Genomic DNA, 26,420 nt, shown 5'->3' on the forward strand with positions numbered 1-26,420 from the left:
CACCACAGGGAACTAGCTGTTAGAGTACTAATGAATGGTCTTGTAATAGGATCCAGGAAATCGCCATAATAATGATACAATGCCTTTGATCTTATTAATAACTAATCTCATTAATTATTGGGATATAATGCAATTTGCGTCTTTTTCACTATTTTAGTCACAACGAATAATACGCACCCGTGACATCTCAGATGTACTTTAGAGGCATTATTTCACTCAACCTTATGAGCTTTCGCCTTGTACAATGTGAACCATAAACAAGGTATCCCAGTTGTTATGCTTGCGCATCCCAACTAGAAATCCGTAAGAACGACTTACGCGATTCCTGCTTTTGACAAATAACAAGTTCACAATGTGGGGCCTAATGTCCACTCCTAAACATGGATTTGTCAGTGGCAGGTAAATGGGCTTAGTCCATTTAACAGTTCACACACAATGAATTACCTTGCAGCGGTGGCTGGTTGTTACAGGACGGGGGTGATCGATAAATTAAATTTGATAGTCTCTGGAATTGGAACCCTCACCACCAACCTCTCTAAATATATAGATTGGTATCTGCAGCCGCTGGTACTTAAACAAAAGAGCTATTTAAGAGACAATGGGTAAGTACCTACTCGAAATTCTTAGACATTGAGTGGAGTTTTACTTTATGACCTACAATGTGGTATCTCTCTACACCAGGGGATGGCAACCCCTGGTACACAGCTCCCTGCACTCTGGCACGCTGACCGGCTGTCAAATTAGCCTATTTCGCTGCCACTGAACTGTAGCATTTCAGCTCATCTCGCAGTCACTGAACTGCTGCGCATGCGCAGTTCAGTTCCTCTCTCTGACACTGAACTGCTGTCTAGTTCCTCCCAAGCTCCATTGCGGAACGGATCCACGCTGTGCCTGCAATCGGTAAGTTGCAATTATGATAGACAAAACTATAGAATCTCGTTAATGCCTTCATTGTCCATTGCCTTCGCCTTCACCACGGGCTCTGGGCGTATTGTCAAACAGATGTTCCTTTCTGATATCTGGATTGTTTGACATATAGCTCAGCATATTCACATGAGAATAAAACAGAAAAAAACTTGTGTCAATATCATATTCAGGAAAACTAAGAAAAGCAACTTTTATTTTATAAGTTTGATCAATACATGTACTTTTTACCATATTAACTTTCACACTAACCTGGATGGATTTTTGATTCTTTAAACAAAGGGGAGCAATAACATTGCTCTTACAGCATCATGGCTGGGTTGAAAAATAGCATCCATCTGGTTGTGGCAGAGGATTTCAGAGGCCACAGTGGACCAACTTGAATCGTAAAAGAGATTATGGAGATAATGGTGAGTATCACATTAAATTACATTTTTGGTGTGCAGGATTTTGCCAGGGCATATATGTCGCCTTCTATCATCATCATCATCTTCTATTTATATTATGTTGGTTTATGCCTGAATGTTTACAAGATCCCAAAAGGAAAGAGAAATGACCCAAATATGCAGAATATTAGTTTGACTGGATCACTTATAAATAACTTATGGTATAAATTTGTTTAAAGGAAATAGCGCAGGGCGCTTATTTATATAATTGTAAATGTACTTATTTTGATATTGTGGGTATGTTGATAAAAGATCTTTATTTCTGAGACCAGGGGAAGAAATTTGTTTGTGTTTTAACCTTGCTAGGGCAAATGCATTATTTCTGATATATACATCTGATACAATAAGCCTTTGTTTAGGAAGTCTTGTGTATCCTGGTATAAGGAAATGCCTTGTTTGGGATTTTGCATCTTTTCTTGGGGAATTCTTTTTTTTGGAGGAAATGTGTATTCTGCAACTATTGGAAGAAAGCACCCATGCTAATCTCATGTTAATTAGATCTTTTGATGTGAGTGTCCAATACCCCTTAAGGGAAAGGAAGGTGTAATAAAACTTGCTGTCAGATGTTCACTGTGTCCAAAATAAGAAGCAGGAAATCACGGCAAGTTTTGGGATATCACAGATAATCGTAAATATTGTTATCTTTGCAGTGCATGTAAACCTATGTTTGGGTAAACAAAATGCATCCTGATTCTAAAAATAGTCTGTGAGGCTGTGTTCAAATCTGTATATAAAGCACTGTCGTGTACTGAAAAGTATCATTCTGATGTTCCATCTGACCTGACCAGTGATACCTTTAAATCAGTGGAACTGTCCTTGTAAGGACACTTGAGCGAAATAAACATCACTCTCTATTTGAAGACCCTGCTTGACAACTTCTTCAATATTGCTGTAATCCTGTGACCTACAGATTAGACCCTAAATCTAATCCGTCCTCCGGCTGTTCTGAAGTTTGGACCCAGCTCCTAGTACCACCATTCTGCCTGCTACACAGCAGCTCTGGCCAGTGTGATAGGCCAGGGGGATCCATCTACAGCACTCTGATCTATAGTAAGCGGTCAGGGGTACCAGCCCAAGTGTACCAGCACGGGAGTACACTAGCAGTGACAGTTACCCAGAAGGAACATGGTTCTGTATGCCATAAAAGGAGTCCAGTGGTGGCAGCAGGCTCCTCCTACTGCAACAGGAGGGGCATATTCGGAGTAATGAAAGGGGACGGTGGCAAAGTAAGCCCAGCTGGTTCCCAGCAACAACAGACAGGGTGGCGTAGGTGATCCATCCTGTCACAATTAAGATCCCCTTGTTTAGTCTCCAAGAGATCCCTCAGACTGTACATCTGTACAACCCCTACACAGACATTGGCCTGATTAAAGCATTCCTACAGAACTACTATTTCAAAGTAGGTGATGGTGTACACCAGAAAAATATCCTGGGCATATACAATTGCAAATGGAGCTTCTGGCTCAAGCTTAAGCACAATACTGACCATGTGTTGGGCCACCAAAAAAAAACCAGCTAATTTTTCTGTGGAAGGGATAAGAGGGTTTTAGTTCTATCCTGAACAACCCAACTTTTGAAGGCAATTCTTCGAGTGTGGCCATACCAAGGAAGATTGACAGAATGGTAAAACTTGCAGAAACTGTTAGAAACCTGGTCATGAGGCAGACCAGGATATACAGCTCAAGACCCGTGACATATGTTACTCAACCTGACCATGCTGCCAGATTCTACCCCACTGAAAAAATATCCCAGTGAAGGGCAGAATCAGCCTGGTCAGTAAGGGAGTGTGTAATCACGGTTCCCCACCCCTGCGAGCCTGATAATAAGCCTGTCACCCCCCACTGAGCACCAGACTGTTTTCTGTGCCTGTTAACACCACTGTAATGCTGAGTGATGCTGCAGTCATCCTACATGCTCCTGAACAGGCAACTGCAACCCCCCAGCAAGTTAATGGAGCTTCCCACTGACACCCTCTCTTTACAAGAATTTGTAGAAATCATGTCCTGTACTGGAATGATTGAAGACAGGTCCCACGCCGTGCAATGGGACCCTTATAGCATGGAGAACATGGCTGACAACTTTGACAGTGACACTGATCATGGCTGCACAACAGAATACGAAAATGCAACATGGCAGGAAGAAGCCGTGGCTGCAGGTAGCTGATGGCATCAAAGTACCAATGGCAATTAGGGTGTGTAAATGGTATGAAGTAATTAAGAAGTGTGCATGAAAATGTTACTTGATGGGAGTAAATAAGGATGATTTTAAAGGGAGAGAATGTAGTGAGATTGTTGAGATAGAGACATGATATGTGGTACTGATTGTCTGAGCTAAGGATAGTGAGAATGTATGGAGGAAGATTTGGATGAAAGGAGTGATTAATAGTCAAAGATGAACTGTATGGATGAGTATGCACAAACTTTGTCGGTGCAAGAGGTGCAGAGGAAGTGAGATTTGGAGATAAATGGCCACCTTGTGGTTGTGGTGGGAGGATGTGTACTGTACATTTGGTATGGAATAGTAGTTATGCACAGGACCCGTATGAGTGGGATGTGAAAGGAATTGACTGGGTTAAGTGGGATGACATGGAAGATGCCATTGTTTGGGTGAATGTGAAAAGTGAAACAAAGTGTATAGTTATTTGTGGTATGTGTTTTGGAGTGCTTATGGAATATTAGTAATGTATGTTTCATAAAAGAAGAAATTGGGGTGAATGACTGCTTAATGGGAAATATTTTACATGTTACATGTGGGAGATTATGCAGAAGTGGTGTGGAAACACATGAAATAAACACTTAAGAGGATGGACTGTGGTTTATAAGGGTGAGGTTATTTGTATTACATGGGATGGTGTTTACTGTGTTTTATATGTCTGATTTGGTGTAAGCTTTGATTATTAAAAAATAAATAGGCACCCTCCTGCAAGCTTTACAATTGGAGGGGCCATGGGTATTCTCTATTACCTTGGACAATTCTCATACTGCAAGCTTTGCTATGAATATGGGCATACTAAGAAGCAGTGTGTTAAGTGAAAATGTTGCAGAAACTGCCAAGAGACTGGCCACGAAAAACTGGTACTTGTCCGAAGCCTAAAAAGTGTAGTGTGTGGCAAAGTTGGGCACACTGGTAAAACTTAGGTGGAGAGAACGGGAAAAACTGGCATTACAAATTAAAATGCACAATTTAAAGGAAAGAATGGCTGCTATTGCTTCAGCTGAAATGAAAAATTAACTGAGTATTAAGCTGTGGGCGGGGACCTTGCCGGCGGGTTCCACGGGGTCGGGGAGGTCCCTGCACACGTTTCCGAAGTTTGGCCCCGGGGGCCCTCACTCCCAAAGGTCCCCCAGGCAACACTGCCAGCGAATGGCACCTCCCCAGGTCCCTCCGGAGCGTCTGGGGCTCTGAGCCACCGACCGAGGTGGCTCCCTATCAGTCTGCCGTGGGTTACCGGGGGAGGTCTTCCGAAAAGGGCAGAGTTCGAAATCTACCCGGCCCTCTGGAACTCAGGGTCGGCCACGGTGGTCAAATCCGTTCTCATAGGGTCTTCCACCCCGGAGCCCCCTGCCCAGAGGCATACACCACGGAACTCGCGAGAAAAAAAGTGCAAAGCAACAGCTTGGTGGGGCTTGTCCCGTTCGGGGGCCCCAGTCGCCCGGCGCCTCATGGGGGTCCCCCCAGCAGGGACACTGCCAGCGGGTTCCCCGGGGTCGGGGAGGCCCTAGTGCATCAGTCCGGGCTCAGGGCCTCCGGGTCCGGGGCCCCTGCCTGGGGAAGCAGGGCAACCCGGTCAATCGGTGGAAGACTCACAGGCTGGGGCTAGTAGAAGGAAGAGATCCTTCTTCTCCCATAGTCCTGTCCCAAGGATCCCAGAAGGTGTATTATGGACTTTGGACAGCGCATCCCGCCCGGGGGGGATGGGGTCGAAATCTACCCGGCCCTCTGGAACTCAGGGTCGCCCACGGTGGTCAAATCCGTTCCCATAGGGTCTTCCACCCCGGTGCCCCACCAACAGCTTGGCAGCACCCAATATCAAGCACTGGCAGGGGATCCAAGCCAAGCCACGCCCAGGGGGCACTTCCTCGGAACCCCGACTATTACGCCCATGGAGTATTAAGCCCAGGGGGCGGGGGGGAACTCGAGGGATGTCTTTCAATAACCCTGACCTTAAGCCTGGCCAAGCTGTTTTCGCCGCACTGCCTTTTTGCCACGATTGCTCCCCTCCAACGCCAAACTGGCGCCTCCGGAGACAAGAAGCCCCAGCATGACTGTGCTCCCCTCCAACACCAAGCTGGCGCCTACAGAGGCGAGACGCTACCGCATGACTCCGCTATCATCCGCCGCTAAGCTGGCGCCTCTGGAGACGAGACGCTACCGCATGACTCCGCTCCGCCGCAAAGCAGGCGCATCCGGAAACGAGACGACCCGGGCTGACTCTGCTATCCTCCACCGCCAAGTTGGCGCCTCCGGAGACGAGACTCCTCAGCTTGGCTCCACTCCGCTGCCAAGCTGCCGGAGGGCGGGACGTAGGGGGCGAGAGGCCGCCCTCTCGTTTCCCTGGTCTATCGACAAAAGCTTGGCTCGACGGAGGACACCCACCCGTGGGCATCCACCACGGAGCATGGGGACAAGGCACCTCGGAGCCCCCCGGCACGGTGGAATCCGCCTCGGAGCGTGGGGACAGGGCACCTCGGAGGACCCCCGGACCGGGGACAGGGCACCTCGGAGGACCCCCGGACCGGGGACAGGGCACCGCGGAGCATGGGGATAGGGCACATTGGATTACCCCCGGCCCGAGGGCATCCGCCGCGGAGAACGGGGATAGGGCACATTAGAGGATCCCAGGCCCGGGGAACAATAAAGCTAATCTAAACTTATACCTAACCGTAACCATAACCCCCCTAACCCTAATATGTTTTTTTGTTCCTAACCCTAATATGTCCGGCTTCAGATAAGCCTGCAGATGGGGTCCCGGGGGAGGTCTTCTGCTAAGGGCCGACCGCCTCCTGCCCAGGGACAGAGGTCGAAATCTACCCAGGCGCTCTGGAACTCAGGGTCGGCCACGGTGGTCAAATCCGTTCCCATAAGGTCTTCCACCCCGGAGCCCCGAATATTAAGCCCGGGGGAGACATCCCCTAACCCTAACTTGCGCACAGGGGGCAGCCGCCAGGCCAACCTGGGAGGGCATACCCTAACCCCCACCCCCCCATAACACTAATCCTAACCCCCACCCCCCTAACACTAACCCTAACTCACGCCCAGGGGGCAGCCGCCAGGCCAAGCGAATATTAAGCCTTGGAGCGGTCCACGCCGGCCCCCGAATATTAAGCCCTGGGGCGGTCCACGCCGGCCCCCGGCTATTAAGCCCAGGGAGTATTAAGCCTGGGGGGACAGCACCCCTTTCCCCGGATTAAACCAAAGCCCTTGGGCAAGCGGAGCAGCCGTAGGCGCTCGCCTCTTTGTCGGCGTCCTGGCGTCTGGCCAAGCTGTTATGAAACAGGAGACGCTCAACCCATTTCCTGGGCCAGAGTGTCCGGCAAAGCTGTTTTCGCTCACTTTGCCCTTTTTCCCGGGCCGATTCCGCACTGACACAACACGGCTGGACTCTGCCCCCAAAGGACTAGGTCTTGATCCCCGGGGGGGGGGACCATCATTAAGCCAAAGACGGAGCATTAAGCCAGGGGGAACGCACTCGGACCCCCGACTATTAAGCCAGGGACGGAGTAAGCCCAGGGGGATACAGCACAACAGAAAACAGCGCTGATGACTGATAAACACAATCAATATACAACCATCCGTGGGTAATAAATGTATATAAACACTTTATTAAAAATGAACCACAAAATATGCAACACTGGCCAGTGGATAACAACTTGACATATAAAAAATCAGATGAACCGACTGTGTTAACCATCAATAAGGCTGATGAACCATGGGATCGATCACTCCTAAAGTGAACCAGCTAAATGTCTCACATTAAATGGATACTAATGTCCAATGACCCCGTGGAAGATCATGAAGTGGAGCTTCAAAATAAGTGTGGCCACACTGATGGTGGAAAGTATACATCACCGCGTTGATGGTGAACCCCACTTCAATGCTTCTAACACATGTGGTATGGAGGAGAATATACCATAAATGCCAAAATGAGAAAACCGCCACTCCTGAATGGAAATCAAAGTCGCTAAACTGCTTGAGTAGAAAGCGCAATACAGACCTGGTCCGATACTCAGTCCCGTATTGTGGTCTGTATGCGCACGCACCTCATGCCCAGAACGAACTCCGGACCCTCCGTGATAGATATGTAGGTGAAGATGGCACCAATTGTATAGCGATGATATGGCTCAAAAAAGGCAACCTCCAAAAATCCACTAGGGATATGAACTGGGTCATGGAATGGTGTTATCCAGCGGCTCAGTGAACATCCAAATCACCTGACGCGTTTCATCACCTGCCTGGTGATTTCTTCAGAGAATGTCTTCAGAGAATGTCTGTTGTGCTCCAATGCCTCTTTGAGTCTCCTTGATATAATTACTCAGTCTACAGCTGGTTCATAACGGGCACTTTGTACCTATACCATACTTGTAGTGGGATACATAGATATGGTTGATTCAATTGGAAACATACAAATATCTTATATACAAGGAAATACCAAATACTTATAATTCATATAGAGCAAAAAACAAAGCACTATTAGAGAGAACAATACATATCAAAACATATATATATATATATATATATATATATATATATATATATATATATATATATATATAAATTATCATAATGATCATACCATCCTCCCCACATAAAGCAAATTGGATAAATTAGGACTCAGAGAAAACACCTTAGAGTCCTAAATTCTCACACTGATACCTCAACTACACACATATATATATGCAAATATAATAATATACAGACACATATCTACGTCAATCTAGATAAACGAACACTAATAATCCAACCTGAATGGATAGTGATAATAGGTTGTATAATTAATATAGAAATATAGAAGTTACAACCTAAAGATTGAAGCATAGGTAGCCACTCGGATGACTTAAAAAAGTGCTAAAAACACACATAAGGAAATATGGGTGTGTATATCGGTCAAGAGATAGCGTAGGTCCTACAAATATCATAAGTAAGCTCGTGAATAATACCGAATAAGGACCCCTAAACTAACACATCAGACCCACAAATAGGACTAATGTATCTTACAGGCGACCAAGATAAATTCATAAATACTCATGAATAGAGAATATAACTTAAAGGATCAGGTTCAGGGCAACACCTCATTGAGCTCAAGTGCTTCATTCAATCCTCTAGGACTCAAGGCATCCAGTTGATGGATCCAAAAGACCTCTTGTTTACATAATCTTTTAAAATGATCCCCTCCTCTCGTGGTCTGTTTAATATGCTCTAGACCACATATAGATAAACCCTCTAATCTCCCATTGTGAACCGCATTAAAGTGGTGTGGAACACTATGATTGGTCTTCCTATTTAGGATATTTCTCCTGTGTTCCAGAAACCTCAATTTCAGTGATCTAGTCGTTCTTCCAACATAAATGAGGTCACAACTACATTTCAATAAATAAATGACATAACTCGTGCTACAGTTGATAAATCCCCTCACTCTAAAGTTTCTATCTGAATGGGTGATCTCAGTCACCCTATTACTGATAAAGGAACAAGTTAGACATCTATTAGAACCACATTTGAAGCAGCCTTCTGTTTGTTTAGGCAACCAACCACCTCCTACAGATATCCACTTTAGTCAGTACATCCTGAACCAAACTGGGCGCTAATATATTTTTTGAATTGTTGTTCCTCTTAAAAATAATCTTAGGATCTTGGGGCAATATTTGTCGAAGTGACTAATCTTGTTGAAGGATAGGATAATTCCTACTAAAGATCTTCCTGATTTCCCCCGACTTATTATTATATTTGGATATAAAAGCAACCAGCCCTTTTGTATCAGCTTGTTCCCCATTTTGATTCTTAGGCCTATAGGAATCATCTTTCTGTAACAGGGTATCTCTTTCTAATGAGGACACCTCTTTCAAAGCATTATTCAAAATATAATCGGGATAGCCTTTCTTTCTAAAGTCCCCCAACATAGACTCTGCTTGTAGATTAAATGTTTCTATTGAAGAACAATTTCTTTTAAGTCGCATTAACTGACCCTTTGGTATATTGTCTCTCCATTTCTTATAATGTGAACTTCTGTAGTGTAAATAACTCACAACATCAACTTTCTTCTTATAAGTGGAAGTCACCAACTTCCCATTCTCAACAATCATCTGAATATCCAAAAAATCCATACTGGATGCATGATAGCGGCCAACAAACTTTAAATTGTATTCGTTGTCATTCAAAGCAGAAATAAATGAAAGTGCACGTGATTCACCCCCTCTCCATATGATAAACAGGTCATCAATGTACCGCCCATAAAAGACCAGGTCCGCGCCGACCCACCTCCCCACACATGGACCTCCTCAAAGGAGCCCATGTACAGGTTGGCATAGCTCGGCGCGAACCTGGTCCCCATGGCAGTACCCATGATTTGCAAATAATAATGGTGATCAAACAGAAAATAATTGTGAGTTAAAATAAATGAAATGGAGTCCAGCAGGGGGGTATAGCTCTGCCTTCCGCGGATTGAACCAAAGCCTTTCCACCGGGGGCGCGTCTAGAGGCACTCACCTTGTTTCTCGCGTCAGAGTGTCCGGCCAAGCTGTTTTCGTGCATTTTTTGCTGCAATTGCTCCAAGCTGCCGGACAGCAGGACGTAGGGGTGAGAGAGGCCGCCCTCTCGTCCTCCTGGTCTGTCGAAAAAAGCTTGGCTCGAGGGATGACTTTCAATAGATTGCAGCGAGGGAGCTTCTCGTTTCAAAGTTTTGAGGAACTGTGTCAGTTCACAGAACTGAGCTAACAGGACACTATAGCAACAAAGTAACTGTATTGTAATATGTGCTAATACATTTATATCATTACTTGTGCTATGTTTTACATCATGCAATTGATGTTCGTTTTGTTTTTATTTGTAGGTTAACAGTGTTTTCTCTTACAGTGACAACCCTCAATGTGAGGGTTTTTCAATCTAAAGCCTGAAGAGCTGCAATATTGCAGGATTTATTTTCTAACGGGGTGACATGTTTTTTTTTGCAAGAGGGCTGTTTAAGTTCAGCTCCTAAACAGATTTGGAGATATGGGCCAGCAGTGTGGTCCATATCAAATAAAAGAAAGACGATGGTGTAGGATTTTTCCTAAGAAATAAAATTGTGAGTTATACAATTGTAGAAGAATAAAAGGTGTATTTAGCAACAGCGGTGCACGGAGGATTGTCGGGATTGTTTCCCCCCGCCGACCCAAAAAAACCCCAAAAAATGCGCAGCAGCTCCGTTTCGCCAGCACTGTCCTATACAGCAGCCACGGCGCTGTCTAAGAAGCGTCTGCGGCGGTGCTGTATACAATGCAGCACCGCCGCGGACGCTTCTTTGACAGCGCCGCGGCTGCTGTATAGGACAGTGGCCACTTAGTTAGCGCAGGGGGGGTTTCTAGAGACTCAGAAACCCCCCCTGCGTGCGCCACTGAGCAACAGCTAATTATAAAGATATTTCATTGACAATATTCAATATGCAGTTAAGGTGGATAGGAGACAATTGTTTGAAAATATCAGAATTTTTTTCCCCCAGGAAGAATCCCAGTTGTGATGGTAGGGGATTTAAATTGTTCAACAGCTAGGACTCATACTGTATTACTGGAAAGGGATTCAATTAGATTGTACAAGATTTTAAGCTGGTATACATAAAGGTGATGTGGTGTGAACTTTGTACCAGATACATATCATGCTAACAGAGGGGTATACATTCAAGACTAGAGTGAGTTATTTTATAAACAAATTGAAGACATCAGATACAGTCAGAGGAAGATCTGACCATGGTTGTATACAGTGGAAGCTGCAGTTTAAAATAGAAGATGTCTTTGGTGAAGATTTGTAGAAGCTTAATGTGCGTTTATTAAAAGGGGTTAGAGAGTTGTTTGTCAAATACTTTAAGGGATGATCTAAGAATGTCTAGAGAGGCCCTAAGCCGAACGAATTTAAAATTATGTGTTTGTGTCTTTCAAACAAACACTTACCCTGACAGAGATAAGTCTTCAGTAGCCAATAGGAGCCCCAGGGAAGTATCCATGTTTCAACTATATAGGATCACAATCTCTGGGAATAGTCTTCTTTCCTGTGATTCTGATACAAGGAAGATCGTACTTAGCAAGGCTTAGTATTTGGATGAAACTTTACCTTTGTTAATTATGCTGCAATTTTTCCTTTAGCTTCCTTTTAGGCCGTCCATCGCTCTACACCCTCACACCTGTCACTACCCATTTTAGCAGTCACATTTCTAAATCTTTACTATCCCCTATCTGACTATTGTATACATTGATTCCCCTCACCGCTAGTGCCAAGACACTGTTTTCATTTCACAGCCTTAGAACCATGCCCCACCCCAGAGGACTCGATCCATCCTGGCTAGATATTCCCAACTTACCCCTCACCCCTCATGAACCGCTTCCCGGGTCACCTTACCCCTCCTGTTAGGTGCGGGTCTCGACTCCAGAGCGACATGGTCTGGCAACTTGAATAAAGCGTGGTGAGGGATCTCCTCCCCCATCTCCCGCCAGGACTGGGCGCTCTTGTGGGAGGCAATATAACTCTGGGCATCCAGCCAGCAGGGGCATAACTATTTTTGACAGGGACAGCCATGTAGTGGACAGCACCCCATCAGCTACACTGAGGTCCCTTTACAGGGGTTTAGGGCCAGTGATTTTCGAATCCATTTGTCCACCTGATCCACAGACTGCAGCAAGTAGGAATGCAGGGTCGACCCATAGGAGAATCTGGGTCACCTGCCCCAGTGGGTAGGTTTAACGTGTCCTCCATATGTTTGGCAGATGGTAGACCCTGCATAAGGGTCCTCGCTGAAACATCCTTGGCCCCAACCACTAAAAAACATGGCAACATTGGGTACAGTTCCAGACAAGACACCCCATCAACACCTCCGGCTGATGGTATGGTCAAGCTCATGTGGGAACGTTATAAGAAAGGAATCTCAAAAACCACTATGGCCTCCCCCCTGGCAGGAATATCTTTCATAGCCAGGCTCCTAGGTTACCCAGACCCCACTAGAGAATTTACTATTAACAAAGCCCTCAAAGGTTGGGCCAAACTCCAACCCACTGTAGCTGACAGTCGTAGACCAATTGACCATGCCATACTATCCCGACTAATATCAGCCCTGACAGACGTTACCAGGGATACATATGAAGCTCTGTTATTTAGTGTGGCCTTTTCTATGGCTTTTCACAGAGCTTTTAAAGTCAGTGAACTGGTTGTACAATCCAAAGATTCGTTAGTTACAGCACTGCTAACCAAGCATACCATATGTCTACCTTGTATGGTGGTATGTAAGATATTTAGCTCAAAAACTAATCAGGTGGGCAAAGGTCACTGGATAACATTGAAAGCACAACCTATGCCCAGTAGCATTGTGCTTTAGTCTCGCCAACGTACCCCACCCATGTCCCATATGGCTGATTCACAAGAATAGCTCCACTCTCAATAGGTTTAAATTTAATGCCCTTTTGAATCGATTCCTGGGGCACATAGGGTTCGACCCGGCATTATACGACACTCATTCATCTACTGTTGCGGCTGCTGGCAGAGCTTCAACTCCAGAAATTCAATCACTAGGGCATTGGAAATCCAACACATACAAGAGGTATATCAGGCCAGATGTTTAAGTTGTCTCTTATGTTTTCTTCTACTATTACCCTTCTATGCCGACGACCCAAAGCTCCTCCACCCGACGCTTTTAGCGGGGACATGAAGGGATTTTGCCCATTTTCCCCTGTGATTAAGGCCTAAATTAGTGGTGTGCCTCCAAGGTTTTATGGGTTTTTAACTTTTGGTTGGGTCAACGCTAATTTTCTTCTGCATATTCTGCTTAATTTGTAGTTCCAAATGTTATTGTTAGGGTAATTTTATCTCTCCTTTATTAAGTCCCTTCAGATATCAGTGAGATAAGATGCTGGTTAACCAGGAGATCAGTAATCAAGACACAGACATGTCAATGTCAAGATAGAACTGAGCTGTGCTCATTTATTAGTGGGATACATTTATATATGAAAAAGTGTTTCATCTGGTTATAGGAAAGAAACACAAGATTGATATTTTCCTCAGTAAATATAAATCTTCTGACAAAGCTAGTTAGTTCTCTTCATGTCACTTTTATGGTTCTTCTTATCAACTTTCATTGGCGCCAGTACTCCCAATGCCATCATTCGTTATCCCATATGCTAGGCCTCCATCCAGGCTCTTTGAGATAGTTCAAGGCTGGAGCTGGTGATTACGCTGAATGTATTTTTAAGACAAATACCAAGATTTTTAACTCCTTAACATATCATTACCACCATTATCACTGAGGACCTAGAAATCCTTTCACAACTTCCCTCCTTTTAATAATATATATAAAAGGTTAAAAATGTTAAGGCCTGAAATGATGACACCTAACGCAGCCCAGACTACTTTTGTACAGTCTCTTGTGAAATAGCAAGGGTCTTTCACCATTTACCCAGGACCGAGTAGAGATATCATCATTTCTGCCTTTGATTATTCAAAAAGTATCTTTTCTTCATGGCTCTGCTGTAATCTTTGTTTATCTTTTCTGAACGTACATGACATATACCAGTTCCATCCTATCAATATGATCAATACCACAGTGATAATGAGTAGTGGGTGTACTAGTAAGTTAAATATACCAGTCATAGATGGAGATGATCCGGTAAATACATCCCACCAATGTTTCTCTAAATCATCCTTCAGTTTGGTGGCTAAAGCTTTTAATTCATTACCTTCTATTACCGTTACCATTTTTGCGCGATTGTTAGTATAGTTTACCTGCTTTAAATGTTCACTCAGAATTTATTGTTTCATTTATAATTTTTACTATTTCCTCTATATTTAAGGTTAACTGAGGCAGACTTAGGTTATTGTACTTGTCATTTTGTCTACCTGTGACATTTGGTCCTTATAAAATATCAACACTTTCTCTTGCCATTGTAAATGTGTTATATTCATTAGATACCCAGAAAATGGGTAGGTCAGCCCATAGGTTAATATTATTTTTTCATCATATGTGATTATGCAGACCATTTGAGGGGCTACCTCTATTAGTGTCTCATATTCCTTTGGGTGTAATGCCCATACACAAACATGTGTTATGCCGCAGCATGCATGGTTCAAATACTGCAGTTTGCTGTGGGCAAACCGGTCCCATGTCTGTGTTATCACAGAGATCTAGGTTATGTGTCCTATTCTTTTTATCAATGTAATGTCCCTTGAATTCAGGTGTCCATAGATTGCCATCCTGTAGGATCATAGGCATAACTATAAACTTACACACTTGCGTTTCTGTTTTTATGGTGTATGTTTCCAGAGTTCCTGCACAATAAGTCTCTTCGCACCTCACTCTCCTCCCGTCCATTTTGAACCTTTCCTGCTTAGTTACATTAAACATTACTCTGTAAAACAATATATTACCACCCATCAATTTTACTTGTGCATTATCTTTCTGTTCTTTTTGATGTAAGTATTGGAGGGTACATTGAGTCCAATTTATACTGTCCTCAAAGAACCGAGGGCTGATTTGTTAAATAACTGTAAAAACTCTTTGATCCATTGTATGTTCTTGGTTAAGGGGTTAAAAACTGTAGGCATCCAATCAGCCTGCATATGTACCAGTTTACTCATGTCAGCTCTCGTTTTACTCAGTTTTGTATCAATTACCTCTATATCTATTGTGTTCCTTATACCTATTCCTGTGCCTGTGACCCCCAGTAAGGTGTCATACCATTCTCTCTTACATTTCTTTTGGTTGCTTACTGGGAAAGTGATATTCCATTTAAATCACTGTTCTTTGCTGCCTAACCCCCATTGTTAAGCAGGTGGAAGGTATCCTTACAATGGCATATGTTACCACTTTTGGCTGTAATTGTAGAATATAGAATTTAGTTCTCAATTTAAGTGTAGAACTCCCCAATCGTGTCTTATTGGTACATACTATTGTTCTATCCTGGTAGCTAGTGGCATTATGGGTTTGATTTTATCCTATTGTGTTGGTTTTATTCCCAAACTGATCTATTTGATTCCTTGTCTCTGTACTTTCCAACCATTTCAAAAAAGGTTCACATTGTGTCTCGCTGGTGCCTATCAATTCAAATGTACTATTTACTTCTGCTGCCCAAATTACGTGAGTGTGTGTTTTTTTTAGAATTTTGTACTTTCCCACCTTTTATTTTTATACTTAATTTGTCACATGGCCAAACAAACTGTTGTGTCGCTGTTTTATTTTCTATCGTAATCTCCATTTCCCAACTTCCATTTTCTAAGTAACTTTTAAAACACTCCCCTGTTGTTACATTTCTTGCTATATCTGAGAGATCATTAATATCCCACCTACATATGGTTAAGTTTGCCTTTTTTAACTCCTCGTGTACATATCCAGTCCCTGTGCAATTTGTCAGCCTGCAATAATCCTAGCTGCCGTAGCTGTAGCTACATAAACCATAAAAAGGATGTATTTGGTCATGATGCTGTGTCGAGTGTGACCAGTGTCTTCTTGCAGTGTGATGCGTGCACCCAGGAGTCTCGATTCTGGAGTTTTACTGATGTGGGCGTGGTCAACAAGACCTGATACAGACTCTCGAATCTTGGTTCAAAAGTTCTCCTCACGTGTTTCTTTTAGTACACCCAATCGCCAGGTTTCAGCTTATGCGGCTGTAGGTCTGAATCAGGCTCTGGAAATGAAGAAAATGCTAGAACATGCAAATAGTTCAAATGGTCAGTTAGACTTCTCATATAGCTAGTCAAATCTCCATGTTTATGTTGTAATTGCTGTGGATAATAACACCCTGTCTTTGGTAGTGTTCCAAAAAGTATTTCATAAGGAGACAGCTTGCTATTCCTATTTGGCACAGTTCTTACACTGAACAAGGCTATGGTCAGATTCTGGCCATGTTTTTTTTTGTTTTTTTCAGCCATGATTTTCTGGATTTTCAGTTTCAATGTCCCATTTAACCTTTCTACTTGCCCACTAGCCTGTGGTCTGTACGGCACATGAAAAGCTTGCTGTATGCCTAGATCTGTCATTATGTGTTGCATTATTTACCCTGTAAAGTGTGTACCTCTGTTTGATTCAATTACCTCAGGGACACCATACCTGCACACAATCTCACCAATCAGTTTTTTCGCAGTTGCCTTGGCTACTGGCCAAGCCTCCGGCCATTTACTGAAAAGATCTGTACAGACTAGAACATTCATATATTCCAGATTTAGGCAATTGTATATAGTCTATCTGTAGTCTTTGAAAAGGATAAAAGGCTTTTGGAGTTGTACCTTGTGACATTTTTACCCTTTTTCCTGGATTTGAAGTTCCACAGATCCAGCAGGCCTGAACATAGTCTGTAGCAGCATTATTGAATCCTGGAGCTATCCAATGCTGATGGACTACGCTAGTCATCTGTTCCTTCCCCAGGTGCGGCTGTCCATGAGCTATCTGTAACATAGGAGGGAACAAAACCTGTGGAAGACAAAGTTTAGCATTCAGTTTCCACATACCAGCACAATATTCTTGTGCTCCTAATCATTTCCATCTTTCTTTCTCCAGTGGTCCTGTTTGTTGTTGAAACCTTTTTAGATCAGTGTAGTCAGGCATTTCTTTCTGTACTGTGTCTACTTCTCTTTTAGGCTCTCTCTTAGCTGCCTTTTTTGCTTCTGCATCTGCAAATGTGTTCCCTTTTGTTTCAAAAGTCTCATTCCTTGTATGTGCTGGTATTTTAATTACGGCAACCTTGTGTGGAAATTGCAATGCTCTAAACAAGTTTTTTATTAGATTGGCATGCTGTATGTCCTTACCACTAGAGGTCTTGAAATCTCTGCTCTTCCATATTGGACCAAAGTCCTGCATCACTCACCAAGCATACCTGGAATCCATGTAGATATTGGCAGTGGTTCCTTCTGCATATTCCAATGCCTTGGTGAGTGCTATCAGTTCAGCATCTTGTGCTGACAGTATTGATGATAGTGGTCCTGAGTCAACTACTTCATTTTCTGTAGTCTCCGCGTATCCTGTAAATAGTGATCCGTTATCATAATACCTGAAACAATCTACAAAAAGTTCATACACAGCATTAGACAAGGGAGAGTCAGTAACATGTGGAAGAGTCTGTGCTTCCATATCTATAAGAGCGAGGCAATCATGTGAAAAAGATAAATTGTGGTTAATATTTTCACCCAATTCATCGTCATCACCTTCACTATCACAATGTCTTTCTTCTGACGGCTCTTGTTCTTCACTATTATTCCCTCCTTTTGAATCTTGATATTCATACATTAGGGGTAACAAGGTTGCTGGATTTAATACTGTGCACCGTTTGATTGTGACATGTGAAGCACTTAACAATGCTACCTCGTACTTAGTGAGTCTGGCTGCTGAAAGATGTTTTGTTTTTGCTTGTTGTAATATCTCTGCCTCAGCATGTGGGACTTGGATTATTAATGAGTGATCAAGGACAATATATGTGCTTTTGTCTTTGAGGATTGCAGCAGCTGCTACTGCCCTTATGCATGTTGGTGCACCTTTAATAATAGAATCTAAATTTGCTGAATAGTATGCCAGAGGTCCTTGCTTGTGTCCATGTTCTTGTGTAAGGACCCCTGCTGCATGTCCCTGATGTTCATGACAAAAAATATTAAATGATTTGTCATAGTTCAGCAGTCCCAGGGCTGGAGAATTCATAATGGCCTGCTTAAGATATTGTACTGCGTTTTCAATTTCTTGTGTGGTTGGGTACAGGCCCTCCTTTTTTGTACTGTTATAGTGTCTGCATGTATATTGAGGCTAATGGAATCCAGTCTCTAGAGTAGCCAATTAGGCCCAAGGACGACCTTTGTTTTACAGTTTGAGGTGTTTTTACCTGTTGGATCGCTTGTACTCTTTGTGGCATCAGATGTTTAGTGCCATGTGAAATGCAGTGTCCTAGGAAAATGACCTTCTTCTGTGCTGCTTGGAGCTTGGATTTGGACACTCTGCAGTCCTGCTTGGCCAAAAAGGTTAGTAGAGAAACAGTTTCTTCTTTACACTGTTGTTCACTATCAGCAGCTATCAACAAGTCATCAACATACTGCAATAGTCAGGTAGTTTCAGGATAATGTGGTAATCAACCTTGTAAGACAGTTGGCATTGCTTCAGAGAATTCTGAAGGGCTGGTGGCCCCTCCCTGGGGCAATCTGGTCCAGCAGTATTGTGTTCCTTCATGCGTAAAAGCCAGCATTTTCTGTGAATCGTTAGTTATTGATATAGAAAAGAAAGCATTTGCTAGATCTATAACTGTAAACCACATTGATGTAACAGAAATTTGGTTCAGCAACCTATGTGGGTTTGGGACAATGGGGGTGTTCACAACCAGATGTTTATTTCTCTGAGATCGTGAATTAACCTGAATTCGGGAGCTCATCCCTTCCCCTGTTCTTTTTTCTTGACTGGGAATAAAGGTGTGTTAAAAGGTGATCGACATTTCTTTACTATACCTTTGCCTTGGTATTCTTGTAATTGTTTTGTGATTGATTTATTCTGTAACAAAGTCAAAGGATATTGTTTAACACACATTGGTAGTGTGTTAGGTTTTAGTATAAGTTGTGTCGGGGCAACTTTCAACAGTCCCACATCAGTTTTTCCCTTTGACCATATTTTCTCAGGTACATCCTTCAGCCACTGTGGTAATGGTGCTTCATCTTGAGATGTGTTTTCACTTGGTTGTGAAAAAAAACACCTGTTCTGATGCTTCTATCTGATTAGATATGTTGTCTGGAAGTTGACTGGTGTATTCCATCCCTTTTAGAGTGTATTTAATGCATGCGCTCATTAACTGTAATATGTCGGCACCCAGTAGATTTACAGGACAAGTGTTTGAAGTGAGAAACTCTATAGGGACAGGAGTACAGTCTTTGTTTACTTGTATCTTCACTTTTTTACTTTTCCTAAGGTGTATAAGCTGTCCTGTCATCCTGATGCTTTTACATAATCTGAGGTCACTAATTCTTGTGGTACTTGATCTTGTCTCAATACTGTTTGGCTTGCTCCCGTGTCAATTAAGCAGTTCAATTGTTGACCAGTGGGCAGTGTAATTTGCACAGGTTTTTACAAGAACTGGACAAAGTGTTGACAACGGGGAGCCATATCTTTATTGATTGCTGCTTATGGTGCCCTGGGGACTGCCGGTTTCTCTTTGCTGCTGCTGCCATTTATTGTATTTCCTGCAGTCCTTCTTCATGTGACCTGGTAATTTACACCAAAAACATCTGCCAGTCATGTCCTCACCTTGATTCCTTTGTTGTGCACTTACTGTTTCTGTTCCTTTGGGCTGCTGCCTTACTTGCCATGTTCCTTTTCCCTGTACCAGGTGTAGTTACCTGAGGAGTCTTTTGGGCCTTTTTTTCCCTTTTTTCTGCTTGCTGGTCCTCCAGTCCTTCAAGTACCTGTAGCAAAGATGACATTTTCATAGACAATGCCTTAGGTCTGACTGTAAAGATTTGGCTTCTTGCCTCATTCTTTAAACCATTCAAAACTTTGTTTTCAACATTCTTTGACCATCTGGGGTTTCTGTAGAAAAACCATCATCATTTTGTATGGTCGTTAATTTATCGAAATACATTCTTACTGAATCATTTCTGTGTTATGCCTGATGCTGCTGGTGCTTTTAATTTTTGTTCATGACACCATCATTGTACTCTGGCTAGAAATTCAAGACCACTGTTATACGTATTTCTTTATTCTACAGGGGGCGCAGGATGAGTAATAGCTCCCCTGTCACCTTATGGTGCTCTTGCTTTTAACCCTATTATTTGTGTCATCACTCCTACACCAAATAACGGTGTGCATACTTGTTGCAGGTCTATCCAACAGGGATTCCACACTGTCTGTATTCTGGTTAAATAGGCAGAAAATGCGGCCGTACTTTTCCTAGGATCTGGTGCTTCCTGTATAATTGTATGCATATCAGATTTATACCAAGGTGAATAGGTTTCTTGTGGGTTAGGTAAGTGTCTCCTATTATTAGCACCTTCTGCAACATTAGCATCAAAATTTAGGTTAGGCACCCTTTGTATTCTGATTGGATACATATTAGTGTGAGCATGCAATACCCGCTTTTGCGATGTTATTCTCCTTCTCACCCCCCGGATTTGTTGTTTCTCTTAATTGACCGATTGTGATCCTTCAACCGGCTTACCATCATTGGTATCTTGGAAACATTTTCCTTTTTCCTGCAAGAATTATCTGTACAAGGAGGCGCATTAGATTCTACCTGATTATCACAGAATGGACATTCCTCATAGTCTCCTGGAACACATCTTCCACATTGCAAACACTGTCTCTCAGGATAATCATTTAATTCATTATTAGCAGACTGAGAATGGATTTGACTTGGGGTTTGAAACGTGATTGATGGAGTGTTACCTGCGTCCACTGGGGTCACTGAATGAGTTTCTAATTGCGTATGCCCCTCTTGTGCTGCTAACTGTACTATGTGACTTGCCTGTTGAGATAAAAGTGGTGTATCTGGTCTATTGTCTGGTTGCTGCGGTGGAGCTGTAGGGGCCACATAAGGTGGTGGCATGTCTAATAGACCTGTACCTATATGTGCATCCTCTCTTCTTTTCCTTTTCTCATCTTCAATTTCTAATGATACTGTATACCACATGATAACCACATCTGCATCTCCTTTTCTGCTTATCCATGCTTTATCCATGTTTTGAAACCTTTTCCACTTTTCTGGATCTAGTGTGCCCTCTAGTGGGAAACCTGCTTTGTCAAATATTAGTTTTATATTTTTTAGAGATTTCTTTCCTTCTCTGTATTCTAATATCTCTGTGGGTTTTATAGACTCAACAACTTTGCTAGTATGTGCCCCCATTCTATTCAAAGTTGATCAATCTCTGAATATACTGTAGTCGGGTTTCTTTACCGCATGCACTCTTATAGCAGTTATCTGTATTTTACAGAGAATTATACCTCAATAACACTGTTTAAAAATCTCTTAATTCCCTCTATTCCGGCTGAAAAATATTTGCATACTATACAAAGAAATATAATCAGAAAACAAACAATAAGAACAATCATGCAAATCTCTGTTGCAGCTGTAACCATTTTTGCTTTCTTATTTCATAATCACCAGAATATCCTTTTACAATTTCATTAGGTAACCCAGGTGGTAATTTCTTTATTCTGTACAGACAGATAGGCTTCCCTTCAAGGGGTATGTGATTAACTTGCCAATATAGTAACACTCGAGACCAAAAATACCCTATATTTTGCTGCAATATATATCCTTCTTTAAATGCACATTTACCGTACAATAATATTGCTTTGCATCCACAACACATCCAAAAACAGTTGTATCAATTGCAGCTTCCAGTTTAGGAAGAGTATCAGCAGAATGCTTTCTAAGTATAACAGCACATGAACAGTCTGAGCAATAACCAAATGAATTATTGAGTACTTTTGACATGTATTAAATTCAACCATACAGGTAATGTTTTTTATGCTATCAAACAGATATCTGGGTTCAGGAAATCTCTCTTACCATATACAGATGAACAGCTTTTAGACACACAACAAGAATACTGGTAAGAGAGAGAGTAAATCAGTGGGAAAAAAATCACAGCTCAATTTACTCACCGTACGGGTTTGAGCTGTCCGTGATTCTAGCTGATGCTGCAAGCATTGTTTGTCATCTATGCAGGTTGTCCGAGATCCCGGAGGAGTCCCCACGTATTGTTAGGGTAATTTTACCTCTCCTTTATCAAGTCCCTTCAGATATCAGTGAGCTAAGATACTGGTTAACCAGGGGATCAGTAATCAAGACACAGACATGCCAATTTCAAGATAGAACTGAGATGTGCTCATTTATTAGTGGGATAAATTTATACATGAAAAAGTGTTTGATCTCGTTATAGGATAGAAACACAAGATTGATATTTTCCTCAGTAAATACAAATCTTCTGACAAAGCTAGTTAGTTCTCTTCATGTCACTTTTATGGTTCTTCTTATCAACTTTCATTGGCGCCAGTACTCCAAATGCCATCATTCGTTATCCCATGTCCTAGGCCTTTGAGATAGTTCAAGGCTGGAGCTGGTGATTACGTTGAATGTATTTTTAAGGCAAATACCAAGATTTTAAACTCCTTCACATATCATTACCACCATTATCACTGAGGACCTAGAAATCCTTTCACATTATTCTACATTGTCATTACCTATATACTATTTAAGGCTTAGTTTAATTGTATTTATATATCTTTTGTCCTAGGCATGCCTGTCAACCGGACGCAAATATGGGTAATTGGGCATTCTTATGTTGTCTGGGCAGCTAAGCACAAGTTAGCCAACGATTGGTCTGCTTTTCCAACCCCTGAAAACATCAAGTGGGTAGTGAGGAGGAGTATGAGGTGGTCAACTCTTATGCCCACGCTTACTCAGGAGATTATATCCCACGGTATGCCACATATCTTAACAATACATCTTTGAGGAAATGATGTGGGAGCATGTACAGCACTGGAACTCAGTCAGAAACGGAAGGGACTGCTTCCACTTCACTCAAGTTGGCCATCAATTTAGATTTGCTTGTCAAATCTTATTCCACGTCTTTCATGGAGATCTGACATCCTCCCACAGTCATGGCTTATGTAATCAAGAAGGTCAACAGAGCTATAGAAAAGGTTATGGAGTATTTAAGCGGTACTGTTATAGATCACTGTCTATTAGTTACGGCCTCGCCATACCTTTTTAGAGCAGACGGAGTACACCTGACTGAGGAAGTGATGTGGTTGGTCATTGAAAAGTTATTCAGGAAGCTGAGGGCAGTTGTTAGGAAAGTTGGTGGTGGGTTGTGAACCTATTTCAGTACCAGAGATTCGGACCCCAACGAGAGAGGAAAATCGGGACACGCTGGACGGACAGTTGATTGGCAGCAGTGAACTGCCAGGAACACTGCAAAGGGATTTACGATCGAAGCAGTAGGGAACAGCGCGTTAGGTGAGATACCTTCGAATGTTTCACACACACAGCACTTCATGACACACCTATATTTGATACCACTAGCGATGAGTCATCTGATGCAGAGCCATGTCCGCACAAAATGATAAAATTATTACAGACCCAAATGTTAGGCAAACCTCCGTTAAAAAGTAGATTAGTGTTAGGACCTCAAGTAGGAGAACGCGCAGGCGATATGGGGCAGTGCAAGAGTCAAGCTATCACTTTCAGGGTGCGACCCAGTGAAAGGGATAGAATAAGGAGAGGAACCTTCATTGACATGTTTACGATTACGGTCTCAGCCAAAAAGAGCTTAGAAGAAGCATGTGGTAGAAATGGGATAGGCGAAGATGCGTATCGGTCCTTTCCCAATTGTTTAAAGGGGTACTGTATATTTGCAGCGATTTATATAGAGTGCAGACCGGTGGAAAAGATTGACGTGTGGCGTTATTTGTTTTTTTATTAACGATATGTTCAAAGACAAGAGCCACATATGGAGGTCGTATGACGACGTTTTTAGGTGCAAAATTAGCGGCCGTGCAAGTATTCCATTTGGGAATAAAGGTGTCGACACATGGAAGGATCTGTGCGTTCTAGTAGTTAGGCTAGCTTAGCGTTAGGGCACAAGCGATTTCACGGGGGGGGGGGCGTCGGTATCTCCCTCTCAGAAAAACAGATGCTACGCATTCAACTCAGGGTCTTGATTTAGAGGCTCAGGATGCAGATACAGACATGTATGCTCCACGTGCCGAGTTTCCCATGCCGCGACCAAATGTTACAGGGTCTCCCACGGAGCAGGCAGAGGAGGCCAGATTGCTTCTTCGAACCAAGGCCGCCCTCCCCAATTAACCTGATAGCTTTGACGAGATGGCTTCCTTCTTGGAAAATGGATTTAAATTCAGCTTCAAGATCCCGATGCAGGGTAACTTAAGGACCCCTATTCCAAGTAATTTGAAATCTGCCGATACCTTTCCAGAAGCATTGGCTGACAAAATTGCAAAAGAGATAGTATGGGGCGCATGATTAGCCCTTTTGTAAATCCTCCCCTTTGGAGTTTGGTTGTATCCCCAATAGGGGTAAGTCCCGATAAAGACAGCCGGGAAATTTAGAATGATTCAACACCTGTCTTACCCAGCTGGAGGTTCGGTGAGGTGAACGATGACATTGACCCCTTACATAGCCTACCAATCATTTGACTCTGCACTCACTTTAGTGCAAGAACAGGGACATGGAGCCCTTTTAGCCAAACTTTATATCGAGGCTACATTCTGATTACTGCCTCTTCACCCTAACTCCTTGAGATTCATGGGGTTTCGTTATCAAGGGGTGTTTTATATCGATCGCTGCCTATCCATGGGTTGCGCTATATCATGCGCATAGTTTGAAAGGTTCAGCTCGTTTCTTCATTGGTGCATTCAGGCGGGAACGGGACATCAAGGAGTAGCGCATTACCTGGATGATTTTTTGAAAATAGGCAGTGCGGGAACGTCTCCGTGTAAGAACATATTGTCTGCAGTGCAGGATTTATTCACGGTCTTAGGTGTCCCAATAGCGCATGATAAAACCAAAGGGCCAGTGCATAAGTTGTCCTTTTTGGGGATCGAAATCGATACCCTAGCAGGTTGCTGTCGGTTGCCGGAGGATAAGATCCACAAAATGATAGAGGTGGTGGCCGAGTTTCAGTCAAATAAGGTTACAAAGCTTTGAAAGTTGCAGTCCCTATTAGGCCTTTTCAATTTTGGGTGTAGGAAACTCCCATGGGCAGAGTTTTCTGCCGAAAACTCCAAAAGGCCACAGCCGGTAAGGTTAAGCAACACACAGCTATCCGTTTGTCTAAAGAGATAAAGGAAGACTTGCTGATTTGGTTTGGTGCTTACGTCAACGGAGAATTGTGTGCCAAATGCAATCCATCAACAAACAGAGCGCATCATCGGAACATGCCATAGGTTTTGTTATGACACCTGATTTCTAAAGCATGAAATCACGGTTAATGAGACACAAGTGATAGGCACTGAAAACGGCATTTCAGACGCTTTGTCGTGTTTTCAATGGCGTAGGTTTAGGGAATTAGCGCCAGGAGCCAATCAAGGGACTGTATGCCCTCTATATGTTTGGCAGATCATCAAGCTGGCATGAGAGGACTGGCCGAGCGATCATTTCAGAGTGTCGGGTCAGGCGGAGGCCATGTCGGCTTTCATGTGGGAGCACTACAGGGAAGGGGCATCAAAAGCAGCTATTTTATCTGCCCTAGCAGGTATATCGTTCATGTCTCGCCTTAATGATTACCGATGTCACCAAGAACTTTATAATTTCCAAAGGCTTAAGGGGCTGGGCTAGAGGCCTATACCACCAGCAACTAGGAGGCCAGTTGATATACAGTTGCTGTATAGCCTACTGGGTGCTCTTATTACGGTTACACGTGACAATTACGAATTACTGCTATTTAGAACGGCGTTTGCATTAGCATTTTTTGGGGCCTTTAGAATTTCAGAGTTGGTAGCACAATCTAGAACACGTAGCTTATCAGGTTTGTCAGTTCAAAACACCATAATCCAAGGAAAGCAGCTGTTATGTAAAATCAGTAGGTCCAAAACTGATCAGGCAGGGAAAGGTTGCTGGATACAGCTGCAGGCGCAAGCAGATGTAGAAATTTGTCCCATTAGTTTGGCAACCCAGTTTTTAAAGGTAAGACCCAAGAATTTCACGTTACTGTTAGTTTATCAAGATGGGTCCCCTTTGACAAGGTATCAATTCCAGGCCCTATTTAAGAAAACAATCACATGCCTTGGCTTAGATTCTTTGCAGTTTGTAACACATTCCTTCCGCATAGGTGCAGCAACCTCGTCAGCGTTAGCAGGAGCTTTGGTGGCAGCAATTAAGACCCTAGGCTGTTGGAGATCAG

General features: G+C 43.0%; 1 long non-coding RNA gene across 3 annotated transcripts in view; it reads left to right on the plus strand.

Annotated features, from left to right (window-relative positions):
* The first annotated feature begins 991 nt into the window (after nucleotides 1-991).
* LOC142161368 (uncharacterized) overlaps nucleotides 992-26,420 on the plus strand; it is a 34,532-nt gene continuing 9,103 nt past the window's right edge. Inside the window, exons 1-2 of one of the 3 annotated variants that reach the window (XR_012693387.1) lie at nucleotides 992-1,334; nucleotides 22,794-23,518. This is a non-coding gene — a long non-coding RNA (uncharacterized LOC142161368). The remainder of the gene's footprint in view (nucleotides 1,335-22,793; nucleotides 23,519-26,420) is intronic. The other 2 variants (XR_012693389.1, XR_012693388.1) reach the window with 2 other exon arrangements.

Source organism: Mixophyes fleayi, chromosome 6, assembly GCF_038048845.1.
Source record: "Mixophyes fleayi isolate aMixFle1 chromosome 6, aMixFle1.hap1, whole genome shotgun sequence".
NCBI lineage: Eukaryota > Metazoa > Chordata > Amphibia > Anura > Limnodynastidae > Mixophyes > Mixophyes fleayi.